General features: G+C 46.6%; 1 long non-coding RNA gene across 1 annotated transcript; it reads right to left on the reverse strand.

The window, feature by feature from the left end:
- Positions 1-9,453: 9,453 nt before the first annotated feature.
- On the reverse strand, positions 9,454-11,365 carry LOC135981183 (uncharacterized). The gene is made up of 3 exons (XR_010598142.1): positions 11,263-11,365; positions 10,699-10,764; positions 9,454-9,866 (listed from the first exon to the last, which is right to left on the reverse strand). It is a non-coding gene; the product is annotated as an uncharacterized LOC135981183 (long non-coding RNA).
- Between the last annotated feature and the right edge of the window lie 5,685 nt (positions 11,366-17,050).

The following is a 17,050-nucleotide window of genomic DNA, read 5'->3' on the forward strand; positions in this document are numbered from 1 at the left end:
TGTCCTCCCACTGGCTAGAACCGGCTGTGACTCCTGAGCTGGGTCTCTGGGTCATCAGGTCAGCGGTCGCTGGGGTGTCCATCCTCCAGGCCATCGGCTGGGGTCCCAAGTTCCCTCTCCGGTCCTCTGGAACAACAAACTCCCTCTCCCCTCACCCCGTTAAACCAGTAACACCCAGGGACACTGAGTCCCACTCCCTCTGCATGCAAATAATTGGAAAACCACAAAAATATAAGAAAATCCCCCATTTCATCACAGTGGGGATCCTGGAAGAGTGGTTAGAAACCCCACAGAGGCACTGAACTGAGGTCTTCTTCCATCTCTGCAGAGAAAGGGTAAGGGAGGAAGCCCCCACATCATGGTTACAGTGGACATGCAGGAAGCCCCAATTTCTCTGAAAGAAGAAATCAGGCCTCTGAGCAATTGAAACAGATACTTCAAACAGTTTAATAGGAAATGTGTGCACAGTAAATCCAAAATCTGGAGCTGGGTTATTTACAGATGACGTTGTTTGTGAGATACTTGGCCAGCACCTGAAAAAGAAATGTGGAGAGTCATGAGTATTTGTCCAGTGCCCCTTAATACACATAAACAGAGTGGAGAATACTAGGGAATACCAATATGATAACATGGACCGGGAATAAGCTGCTGGATACGGTATAGAAAGCAAACACCAAGACAGGAAACACTACAAGATTAGGGGAACCCTTATTACTTAATATAGTCGCTCTTGAATGAGCGGAATGTGTCAATTCAGCAGGGGTCTCTACTGATTTCCTTCCAATATTCAACTGTTACAGGAACATTGTCTCCCCATTGAGAGCTATAAGCAATAACATCCCAGACTCCCTCTGCCTTTCGCCCGCCTCTGCTAACTGCTGCCTGGTGAATCCCCACAGGCCCTGAACCCGGGGGACACTAAACTGGAGAATGAGGTGGTGATGGAGACTAGGGACCTGACCATTCAGTGACCTTTTTTCTATGAGGTGGAGGATCCTAGTAGCTAACTTTGGAGGATGAGTTATATCTGCTGAGTGCCTTCTTTGAAGGGCAGAGCATCCTTATCGCCCAATAACATCAGTGGGAGTTTGAGAACACTCAGCAACTCATAGGATTGGGCAATACAAATACAAAGGCCTTGGGTGGCTAAAGTTAAGCACTAAAATCTGCAGTTAGATGCCTAAATACTCATTATAGCCACCTGCAGCCGTGCTGATTAAATCTCTATCAGCACTGTGGTGTTTAAAATAGATATTGACATCAGACAACTTTATGCCAGCTGAGTGAATTTTCCAAACCTGGATACCTAAACTTTGACTCCTAACAATCACATGTAGGTGCATAAATAGGGGTGGGATTAGTGGTAAAGTCACCTTTTTGCAGTGGAGCAGGACAAAGTAGCCATAAAGCTGCCCTAAGAGGCAGCTAGGATTTCCCCAGCATGTGCAAATCCCTAACACACAGAGAACTAGCATATATAGTGTACTGCCAGTGTAGCTGGCTGTATGTCACCAACTCCTAGCTTCCCACCCAAGTATATGGGGTGTGAGCTGGAAACAGAAGATGGCACACACAGTGTGCGTTGTGCTCCAGCAATCTCCAGTGCAGCAATGGCTGTTACAAGACAGCATAATTTAGAACAACCCAGAGTCTAGAGCTCAGGTGTATTTGAGGATCTGGGCTGGTACTTGGGTGTTCCTATAGAAATGACCCCTGAGCAAGCAGTATAATGTACATGCTTATCACGGAGCTTGTCCAGAGGCTGCACGTCCATCAGGATGACTAGATGTCCTGATGTGTCATAAAAATGCATTGAGTAATAAAAATCAACCCAGGCTTCTTTACAGGGCCTCATCCTTCTCTCACTTACAGCATCTGAGCAGTAGGACAACGGCTAATAGTGCCCAGTATTATAGTTGCCTCTCTCTTCTTCCGATTTTGGGTAGCAGGAGTGAGTAGTATAAGGGCCCTACTGTCAATCAAACATTAACCCCACACCTTAACCCAATAAGCCCTGCCCACTGGTCATTGGAAGTCCCACCCCATGGGGGTATTACTTCCGGGGTCAAGGCGGACACATGACCAGAAGCAAGGTGTGTCATGGGACCCCTCTAAGAACTCCTACCACTGCTCTCTACCAATCAGGAGGGGTTTCAGCCACTGGGGACCACCCCGAGAGGAGATTTGACCAATTGGGGGGAATTCTGGGGTGGGGTGACCAGTCCGGAAGTGGTTCGTGTGACCCTTCTAAGAACTCCTCCCACCACCCTCTACCAATCGCGATGAGTTTCGGCTGCAGAGGATTGCTCCGAAAGGAGATTTGACCAAAATAGGGCAGGTTCTGGGATGGGGTGAACCACCCAGAAGAGGGTTGTGTGACCCCTCTAAGAACTCCTCCCAATGCCCTCTGCCAATCAGAATGCAGCACCATCACCCCATAAGTCCCAGCGCTGGGCAGAGGAGGCCATCTCTTACCAAGAAGACGTGTTTTAGAAATCATGGAAAGGCTGAGAGGAAACATGGACTCCTTTGCCACCCCCATGAGAACTTTGGACTTTGTTTTAACCCCGAGTATCTTTGGACTTGTGTGGAGAAAATGTTACAGCAGCAACAGCTCTGAAGAGGCTGAGGGAGCAGCCGAGGGGATTCCTTTGGCCCAGCCATTGATGGATATGCCAGAAGCCAAACCCGAATCCCAACCGCTCATGACACACCCCGATGAGCATGGTGGCCTCTCGTCGTCCACCATCCTGGAGGAGGAAGGGGATCATGGCTTGGGGGAGTCACCGGCGGACAAGGTGAATGGAAAAGACATCGCTCAGGTAAATGAATGATTAAGAAGCGACAGTCGATGATGGGGTGTAATGGGGTTAGGAACCTGGGGTTGTGTAAATCTAAAAACAAGCAATGGGAACTTACACTTGTTTCTTGTCTAAAAATCTCTTGACAGCTCGACGATGCCTTTCTAGAGGACCCGGAGGCCCTGGTCAGCATTGCATCAAGCAGCGAAGATGAACTCCGAGGATGATGGCTATGAGGAGTTTAGGAGGAGGTTTGGCATGGAACTCGCTGAGCCAGTGCCACGTCGTGAGCGTAAAAAATTATGCGGACTATTGTACGTGTTGCTGTTTGCGCTGTTCTTAATCACTGTCTTAGGGAAAAGCTTTTTGAAGATTCTGAGGGCTGTGTCATAGATGCACCAGCCCCCCGGCATTATGACCATGTGACTTGGACTTCAATGGATATAAACTGCAAGCTTCGGGGCTTGTGTGCTGAGCTGTGTTTGGAAAGCTTATTGAACACTATTATTGCCATAGGTTATGCTATGCAATTTCTGTGCCTAACCCAAGAACATTTAATGCAAGGGGTGACCTTGATAAATGCTGTGCAATTCAGTGGAGACCCTGATCATGTTTTAAAGAAAATGCCCAAACCGGAAGATGCCTGCTTACAGAGTTATGTTGACTGTCTGGTCCGCACAAAAAGTGACAGAACCCTGCTTAAGAAAAAGACTTTTTGTAAGAAATCTAATAGGATTAAGTTAGAGAATGGTGACGGGACAGCCTTAGAAAGCCTGAATCCTCAGAAAAGTATGGTTTTTTATGATTTTGAATACACGCAAGAGACTGGGTTGCACACTCCCAATTACATTTTTGCTATGTCCCTAAAGCTGGAAAAGTCCTGGGAATTTAAGGGCGATGAGTGTCTTTCTATGGCTGTTAAGACCTTTATTGGCAAAGAGTTCCAGGACTACATATTCCTAGCGCACAATTCCAAAGTTTACAATGTGTATTTCATCGTTAGACAGTTATTGCTGGAAAAGGTGTGCCTAGAATTGATCACTCAGGGAAGTAAACTAATGTATGTGGAAGTTAAGGTCCTGGGCATTCGTTTTATAGACTCTTTAAACTTCTTGCCCATGAAGCTTAGCAAGCTCCTGCAGGCGATGGGGTTTGAAGGGTGCAAAGGGTATTTTCCACATTTTTTTAACACTTGAGAAAAATCAAAATTACATGGGGTCTATGCCCGGCGTAGAGCACTATGGTGTAGAAAGCATGATGCCCAGGGAAAAAGCAGAGTTTCTCGACTGGTATCGGGACCACAGGTATGAGATGTTTGACTTGCAGAAAGAGCTCGCGTATTACTGTGAGCAGATGTCAAAATTTTGAGACAGGCTTGTATCCTATACAGAAAAGAGATTATGAAAATGACGGAGAAGGGAGATATAGTAGAGAGAGGACCTGGTAAATTCATTGAGATAAAACTGTGTATAGACAAACGATATCCCCCTATATTACAAACCTAACCCCAGGGAAGAAATTCACTATTATGATTTTACCAGCCTGTACCCTTTCGTAAGCAAAACCCAACAATACCCTATCGGACACCCCAATATACTTTATGACAAATTTGGACCCCTTGCAAATTATTTTGGAATTGCAAAAGTTAAAATGTACCCCCCACGAGGCTTCTTTTCCCCATTGTTACCTGTCAGAGTGGGTAACAAGCTTATGTTCCCGCTATGACAAACCTGTGCTGAAACCGAGCAGCTGGAGATGTGGCACCCATACTGACGAGGAGAGGGCCATCCTGGGGACTTGGTGCACGGTGGAATTGAATGCGGCCATAGCGAAGGGGTACACAGTGGCTAAAATATATGAAATCTGGCATTTTAATGAAAAATCTGATGAACTGTTTTCAGAATACATAAAATTACACCTCCACCAGAAACAAGAGGCTTCAGGGTATCCCAGCTGGTGCACAGACAAAGAAAAACAAAATAAGTACATTAACGATTTCTACCAGAAAGAAGGCGTGCATTTACGCCAACACGAGATCAGGTTTAACCCCGCTAAACACCAAATCGCTAAACTGTTTTTAAATTCTCTGTGGGGTAAATTCGGCCAAAGAACAAACCTACCCAATAGCAGCATCGTGAGAAACCCTGACGAACTCTTTCAGTACCTGTTTTCCCCCCCACTACGAGGTTTCATCCTGTGAGTTTATCGACGATGAAACAGTGTGCGTGTCTTGGAAGCATGCAAAAGACTAGTACTCAGTCTCTGGAAATACCAATATTTTCATAGCCTGTTTCACCACTGGTTACGCCTGCTTAGAACTATACAACCTGCTAGACAGGTTGCAAGAGCGGTGTCTGTACCATGACACTGACTCGGTGATATCTGTGAAAAGGGAGGGTGACTGGAATCACCTCTGGGGGATTATTTAGGGGACCTCACGAGCAAGGTCCCGCCAGATCAACACATCACCCAGTTTGTGTTGGCAGGCCCGAAAACATATGGGTATAACCTGTAGAGAGGAAAGGCCTATATGAAAGTCAAAGGTATTACCCTGAACGTAGCAAACTGTGAAAAGATCAACTTTGACAGTCTGAAAGATCTAGTCCTGGACTATTGCATGGGCCTGTGAGAAAACACCTCAAAAAAGATAGAGGTGCAGCAGCCCTCTATCATAAGGAACAAAAATCAATGGCAAATAGAGACAAAAACCCTTAATAAAACACAGAAAGTCGTTTAGAACAAGAGGGTCCTAGGAGAAGGGTTTAAAACCCTGCCCCATGGCTTTTAAAATGGATACAAGGTGGAAACACCCCTTTTCTGCAATTCGTGCGGGGCCTAGCAACTGTGGGAAAAGTTACTTTATAAAAAATGTGTTGGATAATGCCAAACAAACGTTGTCTGTTATGCCTGAGAATATTGGATAACATGGCTATCAAAATCATTGCAAGATACGCATGTCTGGGCTTGTTGAAACATGTTTTGAGCAAGGCTAGGCATGCCCAAGAATTTAAATTTAGTTTTTACAAAATTCATCACCATCTGGTCGTTTTGCACTAAGTCGTTAGAATACAATTTTTAAATCCGGTCAAAAGATAAACCCTTGCTACAATGATGTAAGAAAAATGATGTAAGAAAAATGGGCCATTGATAAGACATGCAAGAGCTGCACGGTGTCCATGTTCACGTATAGTCAAACAGAACGTTTCTCCTCTGATTTATCTCTATGACGTTGTCAAAAACCCCATACACGATCATATTGACGGTGACGATTAAAGCCTTCCCAAAACGTATTTCTGTTCTCAGGTTCCCGGTTTTAATCAGGGAATAGTGATCGGCGCATTCCTGGTGGGGAGACGGGTAAAAAGCAAAGAAGGTGTAACCCAGTGTAAACTCCTCACGGTCGATTAACAGAGAATGATCTTTCGTGTGTTTACCAGCTGTCTGTACCACATTCATGTATTCTCTCACGCAGCGTCCTGCCTCGAAGTCTGGTTGCAGAGGCTTGGTTGGTATCTGTTCACCATCTACATACAAGGCCAAAAAATTAATATCATAATGTTGAAAATGAAAGGGATTTTTTTGTGTAACTTCTGCTAAAGGCATCATTATCCACAAACCCCAGGACAAGCATTTTGGGTAATTGTCCCAAAAACAGGTTCTCTTGGTTACTGACCCTGCTGCTCGCGGGGATGCTAAACACTTTCATTCTCACACGGTCCATGGGCTATTTAGCATTAGCGGTAAGCAGGGCCTCCGCGTGCCCCAGATGAACACTCGGGGCCACCTGTACTTTCTTCACAAAAAGGGATGCTGACACAATGCCATTAAACAGAAGGCGTCTTTACTGCGTGTCAGTTTAATTTTCACATCCACTCCGTTCAATAAAAGTTTTTCATGAAAAAACAGGTCGCTGCGTAGATGACCCAGCAGCTCTACCGTCCTGCTCTGGGCAGTCAGCTTTGCACGCCTCACAAACCCTAGATTCCCGCCATCCAACTCTGTTTCTTCGTCTTGTCTGGCAGTGTCTTTGTAAAACAGGCCAGTGGAAAATTGCGTGGTAAAGGTGTCGTCGCTGTAATTGAGCGCCGATTCTATAAATGCCCTGTAAGGGTAACAGTTGTTGCTTTGGCTTACAAGGCCATCTCCCAGCGTGACATCCAACTGACTGAAAACAGAGGCCACGGGGTAATTCACCAGGCCCACTTCGGCGTCCATGACGAGTTCAGTTCCGTCTCCTTTTACAATCTTGCAACATAGTTACAGCAGTGTGTTGTTTAAATCCATATAATCGATGCCATTCCGTGCTATAAAAACATCAATGGGGACAGACTTCGTAACAGCCGATAGAAGCGGCACCTCGATGTAGATGCTTTTCTCAATGCTGGTCTGAGTAGGGGCTATTTGAAACAAGTCTAGTTCGGATTTGGTGCACTCTTCAGACCCGCAGTGAACAAAAGCCATGTTGATTAAAATATCTCTCTTTTACCAGGTGGAGAGCGTCTTCTCTTTCGCCCAGGCTTCCTCTTGGACTTTCGCTTATGGCTGGCCCTGCGCATCAAAGCCCTTCTTTTAAAGGGTATTGGGGGACCTGTGCATTGCAGGTATAATACATTTCTCTTTCTCTTCCTCCTTTTAATGTACATCAGCCCCAATCCCTCCTGTGAAGCTGTATTCGAGCCGGTTTGTGTAAAGTGTAAGCATCCTGGTCTGAAAGCCAAGCTGTTACCTGTCTTCTAGTTAAAGTTTTGCTATGCTTTTTGGCCACTTGAAAAAGAGGATTCACCGCGCCAAAGCTCCCAACTTCCCTGGGGATATAATATATTTTCTTTAACAGAGTCATCTGTGGAGACATGACTGTTCCCAGTACCGTCTTTTACTAACACAAGTATGGAGGGGGACACATTCATATGGACACATTTCAATAAGTTTTATTAATTGCCTGGTTTAACACAACCTTTTACAGCCGCCTGTAAAAATGGATGCCATGACCCCTACAATGAAGGAGTCTGATCTGGTTCATTCTTCTATTTTGTCCTTTTCTGGATTTTCCTTTTGAGATCTGTATCTCAGACAGGAGCAAAACCAGCTGATGCATGATATATTTACTTCCACAGGGCTACCGACGTGTAAGTTCTCAAAGGCCTCGAGAAAGGCATCGTCGAGCTGTTGAGAGATTTTCAGACAAAAAACAGTGTAAGCACCCCACTGCTTGTTTTTAGATTTATGCAATGCCAGGTCGATTCCTAACCCCATTACGCCCCCATGATCAACCGTCGCTTCTTAATCATTCATTTACCTGAGCGACGTCTTTCCCGTTCACCTTGTCCGCTGGTGACTCCCCCAAGCCATGATCCTCTTCCAACTTTAGGGGGGTGGACAATGAGAGGCCGTCACACTCATTGGGGTGCCACACGAAGGTTTGGGTTTTGGGATCGGGTTCCAAGGTATCTACCAACGGTGGAGTCAAAGGGCCCTCCTTGGAACTGTCACTGCTGTAGCACTTTCTCCATACAAGTCCAAAGGTCCTCGGGGCTAAAACAAAGTCTGAAGTTCTCACGGGGGTGGTAGAGGAGTCCATGTTTCCTCTCAGCCTTTCCACAATTTCTAAAACATGTCTTCTTGGTAAGAGATTGCCTCCTCTGCCCAGTACTGGGACTTATGGGGTGATGGTTCTGCACTCTGATTGGTAGAGGGCGTTGGGAGGAGTCCTTAGAGGGGTCACATGACCCTCTTCTGGGTGGTTCACCCCATCCAAGAACCTGGCCTATTTTGGCCAAATCTCCTCTTGGGGCGGTCCTCTGCAGCCAAAGCCCATCGCAATTGGTAAAGGGTGGTGGGAGGAGTTCTAAGAGGGGTCACACGAAACACTTCCGGATGGGTCACCCCACCCCAGAATTCCCCCCAGTTGGTCAAATCTCTTTGGGTGGTCCCCAGCGGCTGAAACCCTCCTGATTGGTAGAGGGCGGTGGCAGGAGTTCTTAGAAGGGTCACACAAACCATTTCCAGACAGGTCACCCCTGCCCCGGAACTCCCCTTGATTGGTCAAATCTTCTCTCGGGGCGTTCCTATCAGGGTGAAACCCATCCTGATTGGTAGAGGACATTGGGAGGAGTTCTTCGAGGGGTCACATGAACCATTTCCAGACAGGTCACCCCACCCTGGAACTCCCCCCAGTTGGTCAAATCTCTTGGGGTGGTCCCCAGCGGCTGAAACCCCTCCTGATTGGTAGAGGGCGGTGGCAGGAGTGCTTAGAAGGGTCACACAAACCATTTCCAGACAGGTCACCCTGCCCCGGAACTCCCCTTGATTGGTCAAATCTTCTCTCGGGGTGTTCCTATCAGGGTGAAACCCATCCTGATTGGGAGAGGACAGTGGGAGGAGTTCTTCGAGGGGTCACATGAACCATTTCCAGACAGGTCACCCCACCCTGGAACTCCCCCCAGTTGGTCAAATCTCTTGGGGTGGTCCCCAGCGGCTGAAACCCTCCTGATTGGTAGAGGGCGGTGGCAGGAGTGCTTAGAAGGGTCACACAAACCATTTCCAGACAGGTCACCCCTGCCCCGGAACTCCCCTTGATTGGTCAAATCTTCTCTCGGGGTGTTCCTATCAGGGTGAAACCCATCCTGATTGGGAGAGGACAGTGGGAGGAGTTCTTAGAGGGGTCACATGAACCATTTCCAGACAGGGCACCCCGCCCTGGAACTCCCCCCAGTTGGTCAAATCTCCTCTCGGGGTGGTCCCCAGTGGCTGAAACCCCTTCTGATTGGTAGAGGGTAGTGAGAGGAGTTCTTAGAGGGGCCACATGACACATCTTGCTTCTGGTTATGTGTCCGCCTTGACCCCAGAAGTAATACCCTATGGGTGTCGGACTTCTGGTGACGGGTGGGCAAGGGGTGGGTGAACATTTGATTGACAGTAGGGCCCTTATACTACTGGAGCGCCTTCTTCTGTTTGTCTCCGTTCCGCTTCATTCCCCAATCACTCGGCCAGAACAGATGTCACTTATGATCTCAGTTGCCACCAGCTGGACAGTGGGACTTGGGTCTTTCTGTAGGACCTGGAGAGCTGAAATTACAGAGGACAACACGTTAGTGAACAGACTGTCAAATCACAGCTAAGTGTGATCACAGAACCTTGAACTACCCGAGCAGAATGATCACATGGAAAAATGTGAGACTGGGCTCAGTCCTTCTAATGGGATGGAAAATACATGAGAGATGAATATGCCCCACTTTTCATATAGTCACCTCTGCCTGAAATAGCCGGTGACTTATTACCACTGAATACCACACTACAGCAGCTCTCCAATACAAACAAAGCTTTAGGTTCCTCCACTGGGTCCCTTCCATGCTCTCAACTAGGGGGAGACCCCGACTCTACCAGCAAGTCATCCGCTTTGCTGTAAATGGAAGAAGGCCCATTGTTTCAATAGCTTCCACTTTTAAGTTTATTTTCCATCTCTATTCAGGAGACACTGCCTGAGCTCAAATAAACCTGGAGTTTAACAGAGGCCAGGTCCAAGCTGGTTTATGCAGGATACAGGGCACCTACTGGAAGAAAAAATGTGGGTGGGAAATTCGAGGTAGCAGAAAGTGGCGACAACTTCTTCTCACCTGGGGAGTCCACAGAGAGCCAATAAAGCCCAAAGAGTGGATAGCACTGGCTGTGGAGGGGGCATTGCCAGGACAACCAGGAGATGTACTGACTCATATCACACCTTCTGCAGCTTCCTCCTTTAGGGAAAATTAAAGCGGACTTTCTACTGGGCAAGAGTGAATTTGTCCTTTGCTGTGGGGCTGATGCACTTTGCACCAGTGGTATCGGTTACTGCTGCTTGCCAGCTAAATTCCTTTAGAACTCACTAATGAACAGGACTTCAGCTGTATTTATTACTTACACATCAGCAGATATTCCAGGTCCAGCCATTTCATACGCTGCCTGTCTGTGTGTTCCAGGATGATGCCTAAATACACAATGTAAAATAAATAACAACAATAATAATAAAACCTTCCCTTGTTGAGTGCAAAGTGATATTAGCAGCCTCTAGACAGGTCTTTGGCATCTCCTACTGTGGGCCTAACGGTGAGCTGTGGGCAAGAGGAAGCTAGAGCAGTTTAGAGTCCACACTGAAGAGAATGAGAGAGACATTTTTTAAAAAGAATGTTTCCATAAAACCCATTTGCTTGAAACAGTCTGTGTTCCTCTTGCCACTGCTGTCAGTTATTGGAGACATACTAAGATAATGTCTTGGTCTAGTGGTCTGAGCAAAGGACTGGGGCCAGGAATAAGTGAGTTCTAAGCAGGGATCTCACAAGGTGACTGATAGGTGAGACGTAGGCCACAATGCCTGCCTGTCTCACATGGCCCAGAGAGATTAATGGCAGCTCAGCGCTGCACGGTGGGATTGTTTCTGTCTCCCTCAATGGAAATACCGAAAGGGACACTGGGCATCATCTCTCACCAGCTAAGTTGGCTGCAACTGCCCGGATCTCTTCCCAGCTGCTATAGAAGTACGTGATGGTGGTTTGGTACAATTTCTCCAGCAGCTCTGCATTCTCTTTGGCCTAGAGGAAATCAGGGACACATGAGCTCTCTCTGGCTAGAAGTGCCCTTTGACTGCCAGCACATGCTTTTACGAACCACAGGTAAATAAGAGAGAGAACAGGTGGCTGGGTAGAAGTGGGAACAATGGGAATGTGTGGCAGATTTACATTTCCCATCACCCTCAGTCATATATCCCACTCTTACAGTTATTTACATCATCCATCACACATCCCCCCCCCCCACCTCTACACCACCACTCCAGTCAATAATCTCAGACAGTTCAACAGCTCACTCACAAGGTGTCTGCAAATGTCCACCTGGAGCTCTTCCGGCTTCAGCTCGGCTGTGCCACCAAGGTGCTCATTAATTGCACTTTGGAGTCTCTTCAGTCCCAAAAATGGTAAACAGAGGTGAAACGTAGCTCTGCATTCCTGAAAAAGAGTGTCACACCATTGAATTGTTCCCTACCGAGTGCTATGTTCATTCAAAGGGAACTCATCTGCGTGCCTGCTCATCTATTCCAGGATCAAAAAAACGGGATTCATCTGGATGTAATTGGCAGAAAACATGCAGGAATGACTAATAGACGGGAGAGCTTCAACTGAAACCTGGAGATAGCATCAATGTCTTTTGGGAACAGATATACCAATGAAAGCTGCTACACCAGGCATAGCTGTGGTCTCTCTGTTCTGGGGAGGGAGGGGCCTGGGGTGCAGAGACAGACAGGAACAGAGACCTGTCGGGGTCAGACCCATGACCACTCCTGGATTCTGGTGAGCCAGCCATGGACCAACCTGGCCGGAACTGACTCAGCAGGAGGGCAATGAACTGAGGGGAGAATTTGGGCCTCCACAGCAGGCAGGAATAGCAGAGCTCCCCTGGCATTGGGAGGAAGATTCCTTTTGCTTAGTAAATAAGTCACTGTCGGTCTTACCATTGAAATCTCAGGGTTTGGGTCTTGCAGGTGCAGCAGAAGTGTGACCCAGCTCTTTTTAACCTGGTCGGCGAAATAGGTCTTCCATTTTCTCTTTGTCAGCCGGGCCAGGATGCCAAATAGGACAAAGGCCATTGAGCGAAGAGCATCATCCTCCTACAGCCAAGAAAGCCCCGCAAGTTAGTAATTAAGAGACAATCACATCATGCAATTTGCACAGCCATCTCTTCTATGCTAAAGTAGAGTGATTCCAACTACAGCTAGTTGGAAAAAGGGTAATTAACCAATTTTTTGTTCGAATTTGCTGATTCATCAAAATATTTTAGAGACCGTTCAGTTTTGATGAAATTCCTCTGGAAGCCAGGTAGGGGTCCTTAGAAACTTGCCTGGTGTCTTTCCAGTGCACCCATCCAGCTCTGTGGCAGCCAATCTAGCAGGCTGATTGGGATCATGGGCTTCCAGGCCCCCAGCTTCTGGGACCCTGGGAGTCCTGGCTCTCAAATTTGCAACTCCCTGACACCTCTAGCTCCCAGAGTTTCCTGGGTTCCCAGCACCGGGATAGTCTGAGAGCAGACTGCCCTGGGCCAAGGCTTCCAATAGAGCTAGGTTGAGAATAATAATTCTGTTTCACAAAGAGTTTTGAACTTTGGGGAGAGGGGTTCCCACAAATAGGAACAAAACCCAAATTTGAAATCTCTAAATTCTGTGCAAAACGGAATTATCATTCCAACCCTCTCACATAAAAATGGTATAGAACAAGCCCAACACTCTCTCTTGTACTCTGTAACCCCCATTTCATGGTTATCTAGCTATCTAATCTAGTATTCAGATTTTCTTTGAGGTTCTCAGTGGCAATAAAGAAGAATAGAAGGGTGAGACTGTGAGAGCAGGGATGTCATCCCCATCCTCCTAATGTTCTCCTCCTCCGTAAAACACCTCTCTTCCCTGGAGCCTAAAATCTCTTCACTCTGACATGAGCAATGCCCAGGGAGTCCACATCACGCATTGTAAATGGAGTCTAATCAAGATCGGTTGAACTGGGGTTGGAGAGATCTGTTCACATACATCGTCAAAGTAGGTCCGGATCTGTTGGGTGAGGTCTTTGAAGGAAGAACCTATGTCCTTCTCTTTCAGCTCCTTCAGGACTTTGGCCAGTGCTTTCATGCTCTCGCCAATGACTTCCGAACTGAAAATGTCATGTAAGGCCCCGATCAGTATGTCCAGAAGAAACTTCTTGTGCTTTTTCACCTGTACAAACATATGGCATTAAAGAACACTTATCACTGATCACACTTCTAATAAGTTTTCTTTAGCAATTATGAAGCTGTGGGAATTTCATCAACCTCGTCTCCCCCCAGAGACCTATAGCTATATTTCAGACCAGGTGCTAGCTACAATGAGCCCAACTTGGTGCCATAATATCCCTGTGTAATTCTATTATTAGATTCCTAGTTACTTAGATTCCAAGGCCAAAAGGGACCATTGTGATTATCCGGTCTGACCTCCTGCATAATATAGAACTTCCCCGAAATAGTCTCTGTTTGAACTGGAATGTATCTTTTAGAAAAACATCCAATCTTGATTTTAAAATTGCTAGGGACAGAGAATCCACCACAACCTTTGGTAAATTGTTCCAATGGTTAATTAAAATTACCATTAAAAATGTATGCCTTATTTCCAGTCTGAATTAGCCTAGCTTCATTTTTCCCCATTGAATCTTGTTATACCTTTGTTTGCTAATGTGAAGAGCCCATTATCAAATTTATTCCCCAGGTGAGTAGTTATAGACTGTCCTCAAGTCACTCCTTAACCCTCTCTTTGTAAAGCTAAATAGATTGAGCTCCTTGAGTCTATCACTAAAGGGATATTTTCCAATCCTTGCGACTCTTCTCTGAATCCTCTCTAATTTATCAGCATCCTTCTTGAACTGTGGACACCTGATCTGGACGCAGTATTCCAGCAGTGCTCACATGAGTGCCATATTCAGAGGGAAAATAACTTCTTTACTCTTCTTCAAGATTCCTCTGTTTATACCTCCAAGGATCATTTCAGCCCTTTTGGCCACAACTTCGTATTGGGAGCTTATGTTCAACGGATTATCTGCCATGACTCAAGTTTTTTTCAGCATCATTGCTTCCTGCGATAGAGTCTCTCATCCTGTAAGTATGGCCTGCATTTTTTGTTCCCAGATGTATACATTTACATATGGTCATATTAAAGTGCACATTGTTGACTTATGCCCAGCTTACCAAAGGATCCAGCTTGCTCTATGTTTACTGCAAAGAGGTTACTAGGGTATGTGAGAGAGCAGAATTTGGCCTAGTGCATTTTGTGCAGCCTCTGGAAACTCTGAACAACTCTCTCTCCTGGTTTCTGTAGTTATGCTGCATTCTATTCAGTAATCTCTCTTACCTTCTCAGGCGCCCCATAGACTAAATTCCCCAGGCCTCTCACAGCCATCTGGCGGACAATGCTGTTCCTATCCTGTGACCTTTCTTCCAAGATGCTCAAGACAGACTTAAGGAACTTCTTCTCCCTGAGTATGGGGTCACTCATAAGCTGAAATAAAATCAACATGTCCATTAGCCCCAATATGATCATTAAGATTGGGAATATAATTTGAGCAGACATGGAATACACTAAAAACAACAAGGAGTCCTCCTACAGCCACAGTCTTGTGGATACAGACTAATATGGCTCCCCCTCTGACACTTGGCACATAAGACACTGTAACTTTATTATTCCACACAAATGAGAAATGTCTTAAAACATGGAGCTTTCCTTTTGGGCACGATAATAGGGATCCACTCACCTCTTGAGAGCCTCTTAGTGGTACCACAGTCCTTTTCTCACCCCTGGCGCACCCTGCCAGCCGACCTCAGTGAGTCTTCTGTGGCTCAGGCCTCTGGCTGTGTCCCAAAGTCCAAATGAACCCCTTCTGGGGTAGTCAAGAACAATCCCATTGCCCTCACTAGGGTCTCCAGGCCCAACTCTGGGTCCTTGAAATTCTGCCCTTTGTTCAAGCTCTCCATAAGCACTGTCCCCTCCGTGGGGCTTATGCCACTGTAGATGGTGGGGGAACCAGGGCCGGCCCATAACTCTGGGTTCCAAACCATGGACCCTGGAAACAGTAGCTAGGCACTGCTTGATTTCAGTTCATTTTTGCTTCTTCCTACCAGCCACTTTTAGCTTCACCCTCACCTCCGGGTTAAAGTTCTTAGGGACCCTCTTCCTGCAAATCCAGTTTAAGCAAATGCTGCCAGAATCAAACTCTGGCTATCCCCTGAATTTCTGTGGCCAGAGAGCAGCCCCCTTTCTTGCCCCTCCAGGTCCTGCCAGGAACTGACCTGCTAAGGCCCTGCAGCTCCTTTCAGCTGAGCCTGATGGGCTCTGATTGGCTGCTTTCGTGAGGCCTCTCTAGTAAGACCCAGATTTGTGGCTGTTTGCCTGGGGCAGGGTGTACTAGGACCACGGGGCCTCTTGTAAGGAGCCTCAAAGCCCAGGTACAGCCCGTCACAGGCACAGATCGATTGTTTTTCTTAGAACCAGATGAGCCCCTAAGATAGTTGCTTAGCATAAGTGGGAAATATGATGCCGATGTTAGAGGAAGGCTGTGGAAAGGGCGGATGGTCCAGCTGCTATCACACTAGCCCACGACTTAGGAGACCCAGGTTCAATTTCCTGCTCTCTCAAAGACCTTGGGCAAGTCACTTAGCCCTTCTGTGCATCAGCTCCCTGCCTGTAAAATAGGAATCATTGTGCTTCCCTACCTCCCAGGAGTGTCGTGGGGATACAGACATTAAAGAGTTTTGAGGTACTCAGATACTACAGTAATGAGAACCTAGGATAGATGTGAATGTATTTGTATGGTGCTTGTTTTATAGTATTAGGACACTAGGTTCATTCAGAAGTTCTGCTGAGCTAAATCAAGATCAGGAGCTGTTGGTTAGTATCAGCACTAGGACTTGGCAGAAGAGGTCCAGGAATTCAAACTCTCTCTGTATCTCTCTCAGCCAGCACCAGTGGTTGTGTAGCTAGCATAGGCAATGACAGCAATAAAAATACCAGAGAGAGAATGACTCAGAAAGGTGTAATGAAATTCCGTGTGAGGTTTCCATATAAAGGAGGACCCATTCTACTATCTAAAATGACAATTACTCCTATGAACTGAACTGTACAACTCCCGAAAGAAAGGCAAACATGAGACAACAGTCTAATGGTGACACTGCTCTTCAGAACCCTGTGTCTTACCTGGGCAAGGAAAGCTGTGCTGGTCACTCGGAGGTTTTCTGTTGGGGAATTCACCCAGGGGAGGAGGCTCTGTAAGATCTCAGGTGTTACTAGTTCAGATCTTAGCAGAACACTGGAAGACAAAATAAACCGCTTATGGGGTAGCTTGCACACTTCAAAAACTCAGCTGCTCTGAGCATACAGCTCTGATATCTATGAATGGGAGCTGTGTGTTTCCACCCAGGGCACCCCCACAAAGCTATAAACTGGAGGTTCCCTCTCAGCCACTCTATTTGCTACTGATTCCCAAGGATAAAATCATGCCTCCTAGATCTCTTACCTCACCAGCAGACACACTCCCTCATGGTGAGTCTTGGGGTTTTCAAGCAGACTCTGTGTTCTCTGCTCCCTGAGCACTCTCCCCAGTCTCTCATTCCCAGCTTTGAAAAGCACAGCCTCTAATGCTTGGATAGAAAGCCTGGGGAAAGAGAGGCACAGAACTGCAGCAATCAGTAGGAAGGTGCAGCCTGAACAGAGCGAG

The sequence above is a fragment of the Chrysemys picta genome, chromosome 2 (assembly GCF_011386835.1).
Source record: "Chrysemys picta bellii isolate R12L10 chromosome 2, ASM1138683v2, whole genome shotgun sequence".
Taxonomy (NCBI): domain Eukaryota; kingdom Metazoa; phylum Chordata; order Testudines; family Emydidae; genus Chrysemys; species Chrysemys picta.